We start from the raw sequence: 17,621 nt of genomic DNA on the forward strand, positions 1-17,621 counted from the left end.
CCAATTACTCAGGAGGCTGAGGCAGGAGAATCGCTTGAATCCGGGAGGCGGAGGTTGCAGTGAGCCTAGATCGCGCCATTGCACTCCAGCCTGGGCGACAGAGTGAGACGCTGTCTCAAAAATAATAATAATGAGAATTGCAATACTTCATGAGGGCATATATTAGTTTCCTATGGTTGCTGCAACAAATTACCACAAATGTGGAGGCTTAAAACAACAGAAATTTATTCTCTCACAGTTTTAGAGGCTGAAAGTCCAAAATCAAAGTGTCACCAGGACCATGCTTCCTCTAGGGTAGAATCCTTCCTTGCCTCCTCCAGCTTCTGCTGTCAGGCAGTCCTTGGCATGTCCACCCTTGTAGCTGCATCACTCTAATCTCTGCCTCTGTCTTCACTTGGCCTTCTTATAAAGTCACCAGGACCCATGCTAAATCGAGTATGATCTCATTTCAAGATTTTTAATTACATCAGCAAAGATCCTGTCTCCAAATAAGGTCACATTCTGAGGTTCCTGATGGACATGAATTTTAGGGGACACTATTCAACCCACTCCAGGGGGCAACACTATTCCCAGTCTACAGATGAAAAAGCTGAGGCCCACTCTCATGCCATGAGACCAGTGTCCCCCTTAACTAGTTCTTTAGTGACTTTGGAACCAATGCCTAGTACTGGATCATTTCAACCCCTTACTTCTCATAAGACAGAAAAAAAAAAAAAGAGGATGTACAAAAAACCCACATGAACCTTATCTTACACTGTATACAAAATGGAATTCAAAATAGATCAAAGACCTGAACTTAAGAGCTAAAACCATAAAACTCTTAGAATAAAATATTGAGGAAAATCTTTATGACATTGAATTTAACAACAGGCTTATAGATATGACACTAAAAAAGTACAAGCAAAAAAGGAAAAAAAATAGATAAATTAGATTTCATCAAAATTGAAAATTTTTGTACATCAAAGATATTGTTGTTAGGTGTGGTGGCTTGTACCTATAATCCCAGCTACTTAAGAGGCTGAGGCAGGAGGGTTGCTTGAGGCCAGAAGTTCAAGATGAGCCTGGACAACATAGCGAGACTCCATTCCTAAAAATAATTTAAAAAATTAGTTGAGTGTTGCAGTGTGCACCTGTAGTCTCAGTGTATTATGCTGTTCTTGTATTACTATAAAGGAATACCTGAGACTGGGTAATTTATAAAGACAAGAACTTTAATTGGTTCATGGCTCTGCAGGCTGTACAAGCATGGCACCGACATCTGCTTGGCTTCTTCTGAGGGCCTCAGGAAGCTTACAGTCATGGCATAAGGCAGAGCAGGAGCAGGCATCTCACAGGATGAGAAGGAGGTGAGGGGGAGGTACCAGACTTTTCAACAACCAGATTTTGTGTGAACTGAGCAAGAGCTCACTTATCACCAAGGGGATGGTGCTAAGTCATCTATGAGGATCTGTCCCCATGATCAAATCACCTCCCACCAGGACCCACCTTCAACATTGGGCATCACATTTCAGTATGAGATTTGGAAGGAACAAACATCTAAAGCATATCACCTAGCTACTCAGGAGGCTGAGATAGGAGGATAGCCTGAGCCCAGGAGTTCAAGGCTGTAGTGAGCCATGATTGCACCACTGCAATCCAGCCTGGGCAACAAAGCGAGACTCTGTTTTTATTTTTTATCTCTAAAAAAATAAAAATTAAATTAAATTAAATTAAATTTAAAAGGGTGCTATCAAGGATGTTATCAACAGAGTGAAAAGGCAACAAACTACAGAATGGGAGAAAATATTTGCAAATCATATATTTGATAAGGGATTAATATGAAGAACTTCTATAACTCAACAATGAAAAATTCCAATTAAAAAATGGACAGGCTGGGCACAGTGGCTCATGCCTGTAATCTCAGCACTTTGGGAGGCCAAAGTGGGAGGATTACTTGAGGCCAGGAGTTCAAGACCAGCCTGGGCAACATAGTGAGACCCTGTCTCCACAAAAAAATTTAAAAAGGGACAAAGGACTGGAATAGACATTTCTTCCAAGAAGACATATAAATGGCCAACAAGCACATGAAAAGATGGTCAACATAACTAATCATGAGGGAAGTGCAAATCAAAACCACAATCAGATACTACTTCACACCTACTGGAATGGCTATGATTTTTTTTTCTTTTATCATTTTTTTGAGACAGAGTCTTGCTGTTCTCACCCAGGCTGGAGTGTAGTGGCACAATCTCGGCTCACTGCAACGTCTGCCTCCCAGGTTCAAGGGGTTCTCCTGCCTCAGCCTCCCAAGTAGCTGGGATTATAGGAGCCCACTACCACGCCCAGCTTTTTTTTTTTTTTAAGTAGAAATGGAGTTTCACCATGTTGGTCAGGCTGGTCTCGAACCCCTGACCTCAGGGAATCCAAACCCCCTTGGCCTCCCAAAGTTCTGGGATTACAAGCGTGAGCCACCATGCCCGGCCGTGGGATGGCTATAATTTTAAAAGAAATGGAAAATAACAAGAGTTGGCAAGAATGTGGAGGAGTTTGAACCCTCATGCATTTCTGGTGGGAATGTAAAGTGGTACAGCTGCTATAGAAAACAACATGGTGGTTTATCAAAGAATTAAACAATTACTAGCAATGCCTCTTCTGTGTATATAACCAAAATAATTGAAAGCAGGGCATGTTCATAGCAGCATTATTTACAATAGCCAAAAGGTGAAAACAACTCCAGTATCCATTGACAGGTGAATGGATAAACAAAATGTGGTATATACACACAATAAAATATTATTCAGCCATGAAAAGGAAAGAAATTTTGATATATGCTACAACATAAATGAACCCTGAAAACATGCTTAGTGAAATAAGCCAGACACTTAAGGACAAGTATTGTATGATTCCACTTATACGAGATACTCAGAATGGGCAAATTCTTAGAGACAGAAAGTAGAATAAAGGTTATTGTGAGATGGGAGGAAGGGGGAAGAACTTATTATTTAATGAGTATAAGGTTTATGTTGGGGATGATAATAAAAGTTTTGGATAAAGATAGTGGTTATGAGTATACAACATTGAGGATTTAATTAATGCCACTGAACTGTATACTTACGGATGATTAAAATGATAAATATTATGCTATGTATATTTTACCACATTAAAAAAAAAACTGTTAAAAAATGTTACCTCCTAAGGAATGCATTTTAGAAAAGAAAATGGAAGGCTGCCCTCCCCAGATTCAGGGCAGTCGGGTAGAATCTTCGTTTTCACCACTTGCTTGGCCCATAGCACATCTCCTGTGCCTCGCCCTGCCTCTGGTGAATGCCTCTGGAATGCACTGGAAGGACTTTGGGGGCCAGCCTCACTGGTGACAGGCTCCCTGAAACCTCTCTTCACAGTCTCCCTTGAATCTGGCTTTCACACTTTTCTTTATGCATAGGCAGAGTCCTAAAGAGAGATTCCCGCTCACCTGTCCATCTCCGTTTATTTCTTCTCATTCATTCACTCATATATTTATTTATTTATTGAAACAGGATCTTGCTGTGGTCCAGGCTGGAGTGCAGTGGTGTGGTCATGGCTCACTGCAGCCTTGACCTCCTGGGCTCAATTGATTTTCCTACCTCAGCCTCCAGGGTAGCTGGGACTAGAGGCACACGCCACCAAGCCCAGCTATGTTGCCCAGGCTGGTCTCAAACTATTGGGCTCAAGTGATCCTCCTGCCTCGCCGTCCCCAAGTGCTGGGATTACAGGCATGAGCTACCATGTCCAGCCTATTTATTATTATTATTATTATTATTATTATTTTTTTAGAGACAGGGTCTTGCTCTGTCATCCAGGCTGGAGTGCAGTGGCATGATCATAGCTCACTGCAGCCTCAAACTCCTAGGCTCAAGCTCTCCTTGTGTCTAAGCCTCCTGAGTAGCTGGGACTAAGGTATGTGCCACCACGCCTGGCTCTTCTAGCTCTATCGTCCTCTATATCCAGCCCATTTCTGATCTCAGGTCTCCACTTCGTGACACTTCTTTTTGGCCCCCGTCCAGATATAACAAGGCCTTGAGGGTGACATTTGCCATCTTGTACGTTCGTGCACTCTGTGGCTGGTCTCTGTTAGAGCCCCAGAATTGCTCACTTGCGTGTCTGTCATCAGAAGGCAGATTGATTTCCCCTGCTGGCTGAGTGGTACCTCGCCCTTTAGAGTGTCCATCACCTTGATCCTTTCCTTTTTTGATATAATATCCCCTATCTCCCCATTGCCTACAGGATCAGGCAACATGCCTTGGCCTGGCATTCAATGCCGAGCTTTTCCTACCTCAGTACATCTGGCCTAATAGGTGACCTCACTGTTTTCTGAGTGGGCTTCATGCCTTTCTGCCTTCTTGCCTTTGCTATGTGGTTTCCATTGCCTGTTGTACTGTCTCTTAAGCCTTTGCATTCTGGCACCCAAATGCGAATGTCCCCTGAGCCCTGGATCAAGATGCACCTCTTTCTTGAAGCCTTTGGAGGACAAATGTAGCAAGGAATCATCTGTGATCCCCTTGTGTGAGCATTTCTATTTTCTATTATTTTTCAAATATACCTTGATGTTGAATTTATCTCAAGAGGAAGATTCTGGAAGTCAGGGACACATCGTACCTTGCGTTTCTCTCTGGGAGCCGTGCATATGATTGGTGCAAAATAAACATTGTCCAAGTTGGCTTCGTGGAGAGGAGAATATTTGGTGCTCCTGGCACAGGGATCTCTCTTTCCTCTGTCACCTCCACTCTTTCCATCAGAGTCCAGCATGCCGGGTGGCCCTGGGCCCAGAGTAAGGGGGAGTGAGCAGTGCCCTGTCCCCCACCCCCTGTCCTCATCACCTGTGGGGATTTTCCTTTAGAAACTCTGACTTTTCAATTTTTCCAAGACTATCTTTCTGCAGTGAAAGATTGGGAGAGAACTAAGTGAAAGTATTCCACTTGGGGATCTGCTCACTGTCTGCTTACTGTGTCTTTTTGGACCCTCCCTGCTTCATTGCCGCCACCACCTCCACCTGGCTCCTGCTGTCTCCATCTCGAATGGGAATTACTGGACCCTTGTCCAGCTGCTCCCTGGTCCCACTGCCTTCATTGCTGCACCCACCAACCCAGGCTCCACATGGCAATCAGAATGGTCATCCTAAAATAGATTTCTTCTTTTCACGCCCCAGCTCATAAATGGCAACTCATCTTCAAAATAAAACCAAGCTACTGAGTGTTGGCATGCAGGCACCCCAAGTCTCACCCTTTGGCATGCCTCCTACACCTCTGATACTGCATTTAGGGTACAAACTTGTTCATTTCCAAAATGCAGCGGGTGCATCGATGTCTCTAACACTCAATCTGGGCAATTCTCCCCTCCTGGACACCTCCCCCGCCTCTATCTGTGACCACTCACAACAAATCCTGAAAGATTTGTCTCCTCTCCAAAGCCTTGTCTCCCCAGGTCTCTCTCACTTTTGGACCCAGCCCCAGTATGAAACCAATAAATACTCTCTAAAGTGAAGCAATTAGTTCACAATGAGATCCCACTTCACAGCCACCAGGGAGGCTGTAATCAAAAAGGCAGATACTAACCAGCATTGGTGAGGATGTGGAAAATCATACAGTGCTGATAGGAGTGTAAAATGGTGCAACTACCATGGAAAACAATTTGGGAGTTCTTCAACAAGTTAACTATAGAGTTACCATATGACTCAGCAATTCCACGGCTAAGTATATACCCAAGAGAATTGAAAGCACATGTTCAGGCCGGGGGCAGTGGCTCACGCCTGTAATCCTAGCACTTTTTTTTTTTTTTTGAGACAGAGTCTTGCTCTGTTGCCCAAGCTGGAGTGCAGTGGTGCCATCTCAGCTCACTGCAACCTCGGCCTCCGGGGTTCAAGCGATTCTCCAGCCTCAGCCTCATGAGTAGCTGGGATTACAGCGTGCACCACAATGCCCAGCTAATTTTTTGTATTTTTAGTAGAGAGGGGGTTTTGCCATTTTGGCCAGACTGGTCTTGAACTTCTGACCTCAAGTGGTCTGCCCACCTTGGCCTCCCAAACTGCTGGGATTACAGGTGTGAGTCACCACACTCGGCCTAATCCTAGCATTTTGAGAGGCCAAGGCAGGTGGATTGCTTGAGCCTAGGAGTTCAAGACCAGCCTGGGTAACATGGCAACATCCTGTCTCTACAAAACATATGAAAAATTAGCTGAGTGTGGTGGTGTGCGCCTGTGGTCCTAGCTACTTGGGAGGCTGAGGTAGGAGAATCACCTGAGCCTGGGAGGTTGAGGCTACAGTGAGGGATGACAAAGTAAAACCCTGTCTAAAAAAAAAAAAAAAAAGGAAAGAAAGAAAGAAAAAAGCAAGCACATATCCACACAATGACTTGTACATGAATGTTCACAGCAACTTTATTCTTAATAGCCAAAGTGGAAATAACTCAAATATCCATCAATGGATGAATAATCAAAATGTGGTCTACTCATAAAATGCAATATTATTCAACCATAAAAAAATAAAGTATGGATACATGCTATAAAATCAATTAACATTGAAAACATGATGCTAAGTGAAAGAAGCCAGACAGAAAAGACCACATATTATATGATTCTGTTTATACAAAATGTCCGGAATAGACAAATCCATAGAGACAGAAAGTAGATAAGTGGTTGCCTAGGGCTAGCGGGAGGAGGTTGGTAGTTGATGGCAAAGAGGAGCAGGATTTCTTTGGCGAGTGAAGAAAATGTTTTGGAATTAGATGGTGATGGTTGTACAACCTTGTAAATATACTGAAAACCACTGAATTGTATATTTTAAAAGAGTGAATGGCCGGGTATGGTGGCACACACCTGTAATCCCAGCACTTTGGGAGGCCAAAGCAGGAGACCTGCTTGAGGCTAAGGAGTTCAAGACCAGCCTGGGCAACATGGTGAGACCTCCATCTGTACAAAAAAAAAATTAAAAGTTTGCCGGGCATGGTGGCTCATGCCTGTAGTCCCAGCTACTCAGGAAACTGAGGTGGGAGGATTGCTTGAGCCCAGGAGTTTGAGGCTACAGTGAGCCATGATTACACTACTGCAGTGCACCCTGGGCAACAGAGTGAGATCCTGTCTCAAAAAAAAAAAAAAAACTATATATATATATATATATATATGTGAATGAATTATATGATATGTGAATTATATCTCAATAAAGCTCAGTACCAGACACTGAGCAAGTATTTTACAGGCATTAGCTCCTCAATTCTCATAAAACCCTATGAGATAGTGTTATGGACTGAATGCTTGTGTCCCCCCACCAAATTCCTGTGTTGAAACCCTAACCCCCACCAGGCGTGGTGGCTCACGTCTGTAATCCGAGCACTTTGGGAGGCTGAGTCGGGCAGGTCACGAGGTCAAGAGTTTGAGACCAGCCTGACCAACATGGTGAAACCCCGTCTCTACTAAAAATACAAAAATTAAGTGGGCTTGGTGGCGCAAGCCTGTAATCCCAGCTACTCAGGAGGCTGAGGCAGGAGAATCACTTGAACCCAGGAGGCAGATGTTGCAGTGAGCCAAGATCACACCACTGCACTCCAACCTGGGCAACAGAGTGAGACTCCATCTCAAAAAAAACAAAAAAACTAAAAACAAAACAAAACAAAAAACCCCTAACTCCCAATGTGATGGTATTAGGAGGTGGGGCCTCTGAGAGGAAATTAGTTCATGAAGGTGGGGCTCCCATGATGGGACTGGTGCCCTTATAAGAATAAAAAACACTAGTGTTCTCTCTCTCTTGCTGACATGTGAGGATACAGCAAGAAGGTGGCCATCTGCAAGCCAGAAAGAGACCTCTCACCAGAAACCGAATCTGCCACCACCCTGATCTTGGACTTCCCGGCCTCCAAAACTGTGTGAGATCGCTGTTGTTTAAGCAACCCAATCTATGATATCTTATTATAGCAGCCTTAGCGGACTAAGACAGATCGGTGCTATTTTAATATCTATTTTACAGCTGGGGAAACTGAGGCACAGTTAAGTAGCTTGCTCAAGGTCACTCAGCTGGTGAGTGGCAGCACCAGGATGTGAACCCAGGAAGCCTGGCTTACATACCCCTGTTCTTAACTGCCTCTCTGGTAGACAGATGTGTGCTACAGGGCTTACAGTCAGAAAAGGGAGAATGGGTTCCTCATTCACTCTGCTTCAGAAAAAGGGTTCAAGGAGTCCCCAACTCCCAACAGCTGTGTTGTCCTGGGGAGTCCTGGCAGAATGTGTCTAAGGAGCTATTCGCCAGGTCTCTACCATATCTATAAGTAGGCAAAGCTCCCCAGATCCTTTATACAATGGCCAGGTCAGTGGGAAGGGGGTCTTCTGCCTTGATCCAGAGGATCTTTACAGGGTGGGTTTTTGCGTCCTCCACTCTGCCTTAGCCTTGAAATCAAGGCTGGTAGACCAAGCCAACCCAACAGGGCTGCTTATTGTTCTGGGGCTCCATTCAAGAGGACCAGTAGAGAGCCAGGATGAGTATCCCTGACCTTTAGCTTTCCTGATGCCAGGGCAGGACCTCTGCTTCTATGTATTACAGGACCTTGCATTTGTGGACCCAAGGCATAGGGAAGGGGGTTCCTGAAGCCAGTATTGGGGCCTGGTATTGCTTATTGCTAATGACAGACTACGGGCACGCAGTCATTCATTCAGTATACAGAAGGTGTCATCCAGCCATAGATGTAGAGAGCATGGACTCTGGAGCCAGCCAGGCTGTTTAAAGTTGGGCAAGTCACCTTGCCTCTCTGGTCCTCAGTGTCCTGATCTACAAAATGGGCAAAATAATGGCACTTACATCTTAAGGCTTTTGTGTAGAGGAAACACATTGATACACATGGAAAGTGCACAGAACAGTGCCTGGCACATAGTAAGCTCTCAACAAGCGATAGCCTTTCGTATTGTTTTGTTTTAACTGTTATTATGTTGGCTAAGTAGGTGGGAAGAGAAGGAGGCACAATAAGAGACATCTGGGTTACTACTATGGTTTCAGGAATTTTACTCTCCAAAACCCATGTTGAAATATAATCCCCAGTGTGGCAGCATTGAGAGGTGGGGCCTTTAAGAGATGATTGTGTCATGAGGGCTCTGCCCTCATGAGTGGACTAATCCATTCATGGTTTAATGGATTAATGGGTTATCACAGGAGTGGAACTGGTGGCTTTATAAGAAAAGGAAGAGAGACCTGAGTGAGCATGCTCAGCCCCCTCGACATGTGATGTCCTTTGCCACCTCAGTACTCTGCAGAATCCCCACTGGCAAGAAGTCCCTGACCAGATGCAGCCCCTCAACCTTGGACGTTTCAGCCTCCACAACTGTAAGAAATAAATTCCTTTTCCTTATAAATTACCCAGTTTGGGGTATTCTGTTATAAACAACAGAAAACGGGCTAAGAGAGTTAGAGATGCTTCCTGAATCACAACAGAAAGTTCTGTACATCTTTTATCCCTATACCCTCTGAGGAGCTTATTCTGCTCTAGACGGACAGAGGTGATATCCCACTCATCTCCTGGTCAGCTCACAGTGCCTGGATGCATGTCATGTTCTGGGTACCAGTAGCCTCTCTGAGAGACATTAACAGGCTGGATTTGCTTCAGGAGCCAGTGATCAGGATGTTAAAGGGAAGTTAGAATTTTCTTTTCTTTTCTTTTTTTTCTTTTTTTTTTTTTGAGATAGAGTCTCGCTCTGTCACCCAGGCCGGACTGCAGTGGTGTGATCTTGGCTCACTGCAACCTCTGCCACCCAGGTTCAAGCGATTTTCCTGCCTCAGCCTCCCGAGTAACTGGGACTACAGGCATGCACCACCACGTCCAGTTAATTTTTGTGTTTTTAGTAGAGATGTGGTTTCATCATGTTGGCCAGGCTGGTCTTGAACTCCTGACCTCTAGCAATCTGCCCGCCTTGGCCTCCCAAAGTGCTAGGATTACAGGTGTGAGCCACTGCACCTGACCTATGGAAGTTGGAATTTTCATACAATGAATAATCTTGGTGAGTGTTTGGACCAGAGAAAAAGATGACTGTAAGGGGTAAAAAGGAAAGGAGTGATGAGGGAGACTCCTGGAGGGAGCTCCTGGGGGATTTGATCTGTATTCTGTGGCCTCAACTTATGAAAATAAGGATAAAGGGGAAAAGCTGCAGGGTGATGGACTCTGGAACTTTCTTGTTTTAAAAGAGACAGAGTCTCACCCTGTCACCCAGGCTGGAGTGTAGTGGTATGATCATAGCTCACTGTAGACACAAACTTTCGGACTCAAGTAATCCTCCTGCCTTAGCCCCCCAAGTAGCTAGAACGATAGATACATGCCACCCCACCCAGCTAATTTTTTTAATTTTTATTTTTGTAGAGATGAGTCTTACTATGTTGCCCAGGCTGGTCTCTAACTGCTGGCCTCAAGTGATCCTCCCCGCCTTGGCCTTCCAAAGTGCTGGGATTAGAGGCATGAGCCACCATGCCTGCCTGGCTGGATTCGGGAACTTCCTAAGGGGCAGAACAACCTCAAGATGGAGGAGCTGCCTCTGTAGGAAGGGAGTTCCCATTCTTCAAGATATCCAGCCTAGTCTCCCTTTGAGGTCCTTTTCAACCTAGAGGCCCCATGACTCTCCTCCAGCATGAGGTTTGAGCCAGGATAATATGGAAAGTCTGGGTTCCAAAACTGCTAGAGAAAAGCAAAAAGAGGTTTGACAGGTCCTTTGGTAAGCCCCACATTTGAGACACACCTTTGAGGCTCTGCCACGTCCCACCCATGGCTGAACGGAATCATACACAGATTTTTCTGCCCACCTTTCCACACTCACCCTGTGATCCAGAGCTCAGAGAGTGAGACTGAGAGAGCTCATGCCGGGAGCTTTTAGTTGTCAAGAAAAGGAGTCATCGTGTCTTTAGAAACAGGATGAATGCGGAAAGCATACACACTGAAACGATTTCTAAGATTCTATATAGATCAAGGCCAGAGTCTAGCTGCTGAATTGGGGCCTAGCCTATCCTTTCCAGACAACACAATTCTAAAGTGCATTTCTCTCTTTTTTTAAAAATTTATTATTATTATTATACTTTAAGTTTTAGGGTACATGTGTAAAGTGCATTTCTCAACACACTCCTTCATCTCTTGAAAATGAAATGCTGCCAGCCACGGTGGCTCACGCCTGTAATCCCAGCACTTTGGGAGGCTGAGGTGGGCAGATCACGAGGTCAGCAGTTCGAGACCAGTCTGACGAACACAGGGAAACCCCTTCTCTGCTAAAAATACAAAACAAAATTAGCCGGGTTTGGTGGCGGGCACCTGTAATTCCAGCTACTCAAGAGGCTGAGGCAAGAGAATCACTTGAACCCAGGAAGCAGAGGTTGCAGTGAGCTGAGATAGCGCCACTGTACTCAAGCCTGGGCAATAGAGCGAGACTCTGTCTCAAAGAAAAAAAAAAGAAAAGAAACAAGAAAAAGAAAATGAAATGTAATCCATGTCCTTGCAGGTTCTTCATCAGATCTGCATTGAGAGCTACATGAGAGGCTTTCCAAGCACAGCACAATAGAGCAGGGGCCTCCCTCAGTGTAATCTGCTTCAGCCCCCATGTTTAAAGAGGAAGGGACAGAGGCCCAGAAATGGGGAACAACTTGTCCGAGGTCACACAGGAAGGCAGTGGCAACATAAACCAGGCCTCGTGCCTTCACATGGGCTCAGTGCCATTGCAGCATTGCAGGCAGTGTGACTTACCCTGCTGTGGCTTTTCAGTGGCCCCCTGGGGGCCACACCTGCCACCCTGTTCTCCCTGCTAAGAGGTCTTTTCCTTTGTACCAGGTACTTCTGTCAAGTCCAAATCAAGCAGAATGGGTTCCAACCAGCAGCAGGGTTTTCACTTGTAAGCAAACCACAGAAGGGATCAGCCACCAACCCAACAGATGAACAACTTGACTTGCTTTCCAATGGAGCCCAGCATTTGAAGCTGTGATAATTGTCAGTTTAAATGTTAGTAAGTGAATGCTTGTAATTTACAAGTGAAGCTGCTTCTCTTATCAAGGGTCCCATTTCCTGTGGGCTGTTTGGAAGTATAAACTGTTATCAGAGGATTTGTGCTTATTTGAGGCTTGGCTTGCCCATCTGGTCAGAGAGAGAAAGTCTGGAGAGTATGCTGAGTCTAATTCTGCTGTACCCCATGACGAGCCTATCCTGTTCAACATTCCACTTGCGGTCCATGAATCAAGCGCTATTCATGGGCACAGAACAGAATGAACCAACCTAAACCATTTCGCTTGCTTGACATTCTCTAAATCCCACTCCCCCCTTTAAACGCACAAGCTCAGGGCCTGTTTCAAAGGGCAAATATTGTGAAAATGAAGAAATTGTTACAGATTATACTTGGAAAGAGTTCAAATGTTGTTGAAATACCGTGATCTGTAGGTGGCATGTCTTCAAAGAGATTCATTTGAATAGATCAGGCTGAGGAACAGTCAATAGCAAAATAGTTATTTGTGTATCAAGTATGGACAAATTCTCACATACCAGGAGGCTGCGAGACAGCACTTTCACAAGCTGATTTTAGATTTTGGCCCAACAGGTCTAAAGGCAAAGGCTTTCTAGGCTAAAGGGATGATTAGAAAGATAATAGACAAAGTCAACTCCAGATGTACCAGTTGACCACCCCTCTGCCAACTGAAACCCTACTCTTGGGTTGATTTCACGGCTCAGGAGGGGAGCTCAAACTCAAACTTGTCAATTTTGTGACTCAATAACAGACCCACTTTGGGATGGGAGAAAAATGGAAGTATGAGCTAAAAAGGAGATTCTTTCAATTGCCTTTGCCCTTCTGTTTTCTAGGCTGTCTATGTCCTCCAACAGCTCAGAGGCTCAGAGTTGATGCGCTGGATTCTACTGCAAGTTGCGCCTTGATAAACATAGTTACTATGTGAGCCAGCAAATTCCATTTCTAGATATATACCCAAGAGAAATAAAAACTCATGTTCACAGGAATACTTGTACACAAATGATCATAGCAGCATCATTCATAATAGCCAAAGTGGGAGCAAACCAAATGTCCATCAAGCAATGGATGGATAAACAAAATGTGATCCAGTCATACAATGGAATATTATTCAGCCATTAAAAGAAATGAAATACTGATCTGTGCTCAAACATGGATGGACCTTGAAAACATTAGGCTAAATGGAAAATGCCAGACACAGAAGATAGGACACATAATCAGACACATGTTGTATGATTCCATTTATATGAAATGTACAGAATGGGCAAATCCACAGAGACAGAAAGCAGATGAATGGTTGCCAGGGGCTGGGGGGAGAGGGATGAAGAATGACTCCTTAATGGGTGCAGGGTTTCTTGTAGGGTGAAGAAAATATTCTAAAATTGATTTTATAATGGTGATTGCCCAACTCTGTGAATGTACTAGAAACCACAGGTAGTACATTTTAAAATGGTTAAGTGGTAAATGTCTTTTTTAAACATTTTATTATCACTATATATATCATAAAAGTTATTATTTTGACCATTATTAAGTATACAATTCATTGACATTAAGTACATTTACAATATTGTGCAACTGTCACCACCATCCATCTCCAGAACTTTCTCATCATCCTAAACTGCAACTCCATACCCATTAAATACTTGCTATTACTCCCTCCCTTCCCCCAGCCCCTGGAGATTTGTTTTGTTTTGTTTTGTTTTGAGATGGCATCTCAGTCTGTCACCCAGGTTGGAGTGCAGCAGTGCAATCTCAGCTCACTGCAAACTCTGCCTCCAGGGTTCAAGCAATTCTCCTGCCTCAGCCTCCCGAGTAGCTGCGATTACAGGTATGCGCCATCACACCCAGCTAATTTTTGTATTTTTAGTAGAGATGGGGTTTTGCCATGTTGGCCAGGCTGGTCTCGAACTCCTGACCTCAGGCAAGCTGCCCGCCTTGGCCTCCCAAAAAAAAAAGTGCTGGGATTACAGGCGTGAGTCACCGCCCCCAGACCCCACTGGAGATTTCTAATCTATTTGCTCTCAATGATTTTGACTATTCTAGGTACTTTATATAAGTGGAATCAAACAATATTTGGCCTTTTGTGTCTGGTTTATTTCACTTAGCATAATGTTTTCAAAGTTCATTTGTCAGCCAAGTGTGGTGGGTCATGCCTGTAACCCCAGCACTTTAGGAGGCTGAAGCAAGTGGATCACTTGAGCTCAGGAGTTTGAGACCAGATTGGGCAATATGGTGAAACCTCATCTCTACAAAAACAAACAAATGGACAAAAAATTACCCGGGTATGATGGCATGCACCTGTAGTCCCACCTACTTGGGAGGCTGAGATGGGGGGATTGCTTCAACCTGGGACGTCAAGGCTACAGTGAGCAGAGATGGCAGCACTGTACTCCAGCATGGGTGACAGAGCAAGACCCTGTCTTTTTTTCTTTTTTTAAGAGGGAGTCTCACTCTGTTGCCAGGCTGAAGTGCAGTGGCATGATCTCGGCTCACTGCAACCTCCGCCTCCCGGGTTCAAGCGATTCTCCTGCCTCAGCCTCCTGAGTAGCTGTGACTACAAGTGCACACCACCACACCCAGCTAATTTTTGTATTTTTAGTAGAGATGGGATTTCACCATGTTGGCCAGGATGCTCTCGATCTCTTGATTTCGAGAACTGCCCGCCTCAGCCTCCCACCGTGCTGGGATTACAGGCGTGAGCCACCACACCTGACTCCAAGACCCTGTCTTAAAAACAAAATAAAATAAAAACAAAAACAAAAAACAAAGTTCATTCATGTTGTAGAATGGATTAAAATGTTAAATTTTATATTATGTGAGTTTTATCTCAATTTTAAAATGATTGGCTGGGCACAATGGCTCACGCCTGTAATCACAGCACTTTGAGAGGCTGAGGTGGGCAGATTGCTTAAGCTCAGGAGTTCAAGGCCAGCCTGGGCAACATAGACCTCATCTCTACAACAACAACAACAAAATACAAAAATTAGCCAGGCATGGTGGTGCCACCGTACTCCAGCCTGGGTGACAGAGACCCAGTCTCAAAAAAAAAAAAAATATATATATATATATATATACACACACACACACACACATATATATATATGCACATACACGTATATATACATATATATAGATAGATAGATATTGCATCCAGGCTGGGCTTATGCCTGTAATCCCAGAACTTTGAGAGGCCCAAGCAAGAGGATCACTTGAGCTCAGGAGTTCAACACCAGCCTGGGCAACGTAGCAAGACCCTACCTCTACAAAAAATTAGCTGGGCATGGTGACACACACCTGTAGTCCTAGCTACTCGGGAGACTGAGGGTGGAGGATTGCTTAAGCCTGGGAGGTAGAAGCTGCAGTGAGTAATGATGGCACCACTGCACTCCAGCCTTGGCAACAAAGCAAGACCTTGTCTCAAAAATACATATATATACTGCACCCTGATGTGAGGTTTCCCTGTGTGTTAGGAACAGATACCTCTTAAATAACCTTGGTGTCAGGGCATAGGGCCCAAACAACTCCCACGGCCCCCTTGGGTTGTATGTAGCCATACATACATGAATTCCTTCATGAATGCATTTGAAACCTCTGTGCAGTTGCTGGGGTCATAGATGCATACACCACCCAGTCCCAACCCTGAGGGAATGGCATGGGTCAGGCAGGCCTTCAAAGTGAATAACAGATACACAGAAGTGCAAGGACAGACAAGGAAAGAATTGCTTTTGGAGGGGGTGGTGAGGGAAATTGTCCTAGAGGAAGTGGCCCTTGGGAAGCTGCACAGAGAGAAGAATGAACATGAGTTCTGGTGTCAGAGATATTTAAACTCACATTCTTTCTTGGTACTAGTTTCCTTTGGCCATTGTAACAAACTGCTACAAACGTAGTGGCCTAGGATAACACACATTAACTCTCTTCCAGTTCTGAAAGTTAGAAGCCCAGAATTGGTCTCACTGGGCTAAAATCAATGCACGGGCAGGGCTGCAGGCCGCCTAGAGACTCTAGGGGAGAATCTGTTTCTGTGCCTTTTCCAACTTCTAGAGGTTGGCTGCATTCCTTAGCTCGTGGCCCCTTCCTTGCAGCACTCCAAGCTCTTGCTTCTATTCTCACATCTTCTCTTTTGTGTCTAATCTCTCTATGCCCCACTTTTATAAGGGACACTTGTGATTGCATTTAGAGTTGACCTGGATAATCCAAGATACTCTCCCCATCTCAAGACCCTTAACTCAATCACATCTGACAGTTACTTTTGGCATATAAGGTAACACTTACAGGTTCTGGGGCTTAGGACCTGGACATCTTTGGGGATCAGTATTGAGCCGACCACAGACTTGATCACTTATTCACTAGGTGGCTGTGAACAAATCTCCTTCCATCTCAGTGCTTTAGTTTTCATATCTGGAGGAAAACAGGACTAGCCTTTCCTACTTTGTAGGGCTGTTGAGATGACTAAAGGAAATACTGCATGTGCTTTAGCCAGCCTGACACCCAGCAGGCACAAACTATCTCCTCACTGCTCTTGAATAAGTGAAGCCTTGAAAGCTGAGTGCATTTGGAGGATTTCAGAAGAGAATGTAGGCATTCCAGGCTGAGAGACTGCCATCAACGAAGGCACAAAAGGCCGGGCGCAGTGGCTTATGCTTGTTATCCCAGCACTTTGGGAGGCAAAGGCAGGAGGATTGCCTAAGCCCAGGAGTTTGAGACCAGCCTAGGCAACATGGCAAGACCCCATTCTCTATTTAAAACAAACAAAGGCACCAAGGTAGCATGGTTTGTTTCAGGAGACAAAAGTAGTCCAGAGAGGAGGGAGTAAAAGCTGTAGGTAGAGAAAGGAGGTATTGTTGAAGATGGGGCTGACCCATCTACAGGGCCTGATCAAGTGGGGACCATAGAACGTGATCCTGCTGTCAGCCATGGGGAGCCACTGAAGGGCTTATCAGGGTGTGATGTAGGGAGACATGGGCATTGGGAAGTTCATTCTGGGGCAGTGAGGGGTCAGGAGGGTTGTCAGAGGGACCAGTTGGCAGGCTGGCATGCCACTATGCCCTTGGAAGAAATTTAGGCATTGAGACAGGGCATTTCTTGGGGTAGCAGATGTGGTTCGCTCTGCTGTGTCTGTAATGGGCTCTACCATACATATGAAGGCTGGAAAGTGCCATGATACATCAGCAAGCAAAAGCAGGTGACCTATTAACAAGAAGCAGTAATCAGGGAATATGGTGCTGACCTGAGGTCCAGGTGTCCACAAGACCAGTGGTTGGTGGCTGCTGTTGATCTCAGGAGCAGTGCTCCCTGTTTACCTCAGCACAATGGGAACTGGTGTCATTGTAATTCAGACCAGCAGTAAAAGAGCCTCTTGAGGGATCCTGAAGCCTCTCTCATTGCCATTTGGGGCAGAAGGTTTGGGTTGGTCAATGTAGATTCCAAACCCACAGGCAGACAGTTTCCCCTCTACTCCTGTGAGAAGTTGAATAATGGCCTGCAAAGATGGCCACGTCCTGATTCTCAGAGCTTGTGAATGCGATCTTACATGGGATTTTGCAGATGGGACTTTGCAGATGGGATTTAGTTAAGGATCTTGACACGGGGAGATTATCTTGGATTATCTGGATGGGCCCTAAATAAAATCACAAGTGTTCTCATAAGA

The 17,621-nt window shown here is 44.9% G+C and overlaps 1 long non-coding RNA gene across 1 annotated transcript; it reads left to right on the plus strand.

Annotated features, from left to right (window-relative positions):
• The first annotated feature begins 8,319 nt into the window (after positions 1-8,319).
• Positions 8,320-12,963, plus strand: LOC134729793 (uncharacterized). The gene is made up of 3 exons (XR_010111223.1): positions 8,320-9,317; positions 11,794-11,961; positions 12,811-12,963. It is a non-coding gene; the product is annotated as an uncharacterized LOC134729793 (long non-coding RNA).
• Positions 12,964-17,621: the final 4,658 nt, after the last annotated feature.

Source organism: Pan paniscus, chromosome X, assembly GCF_029289425.2.
Source record: "Pan paniscus chromosome X, NHGRI_mPanPan1-v2.0_pri, whole genome shotgun sequence".
Lineage (NCBI taxonomy): Eukaryota > Metazoa > Chordata > Mammalia > Primates > Hominidae > Pan > Pan paniscus.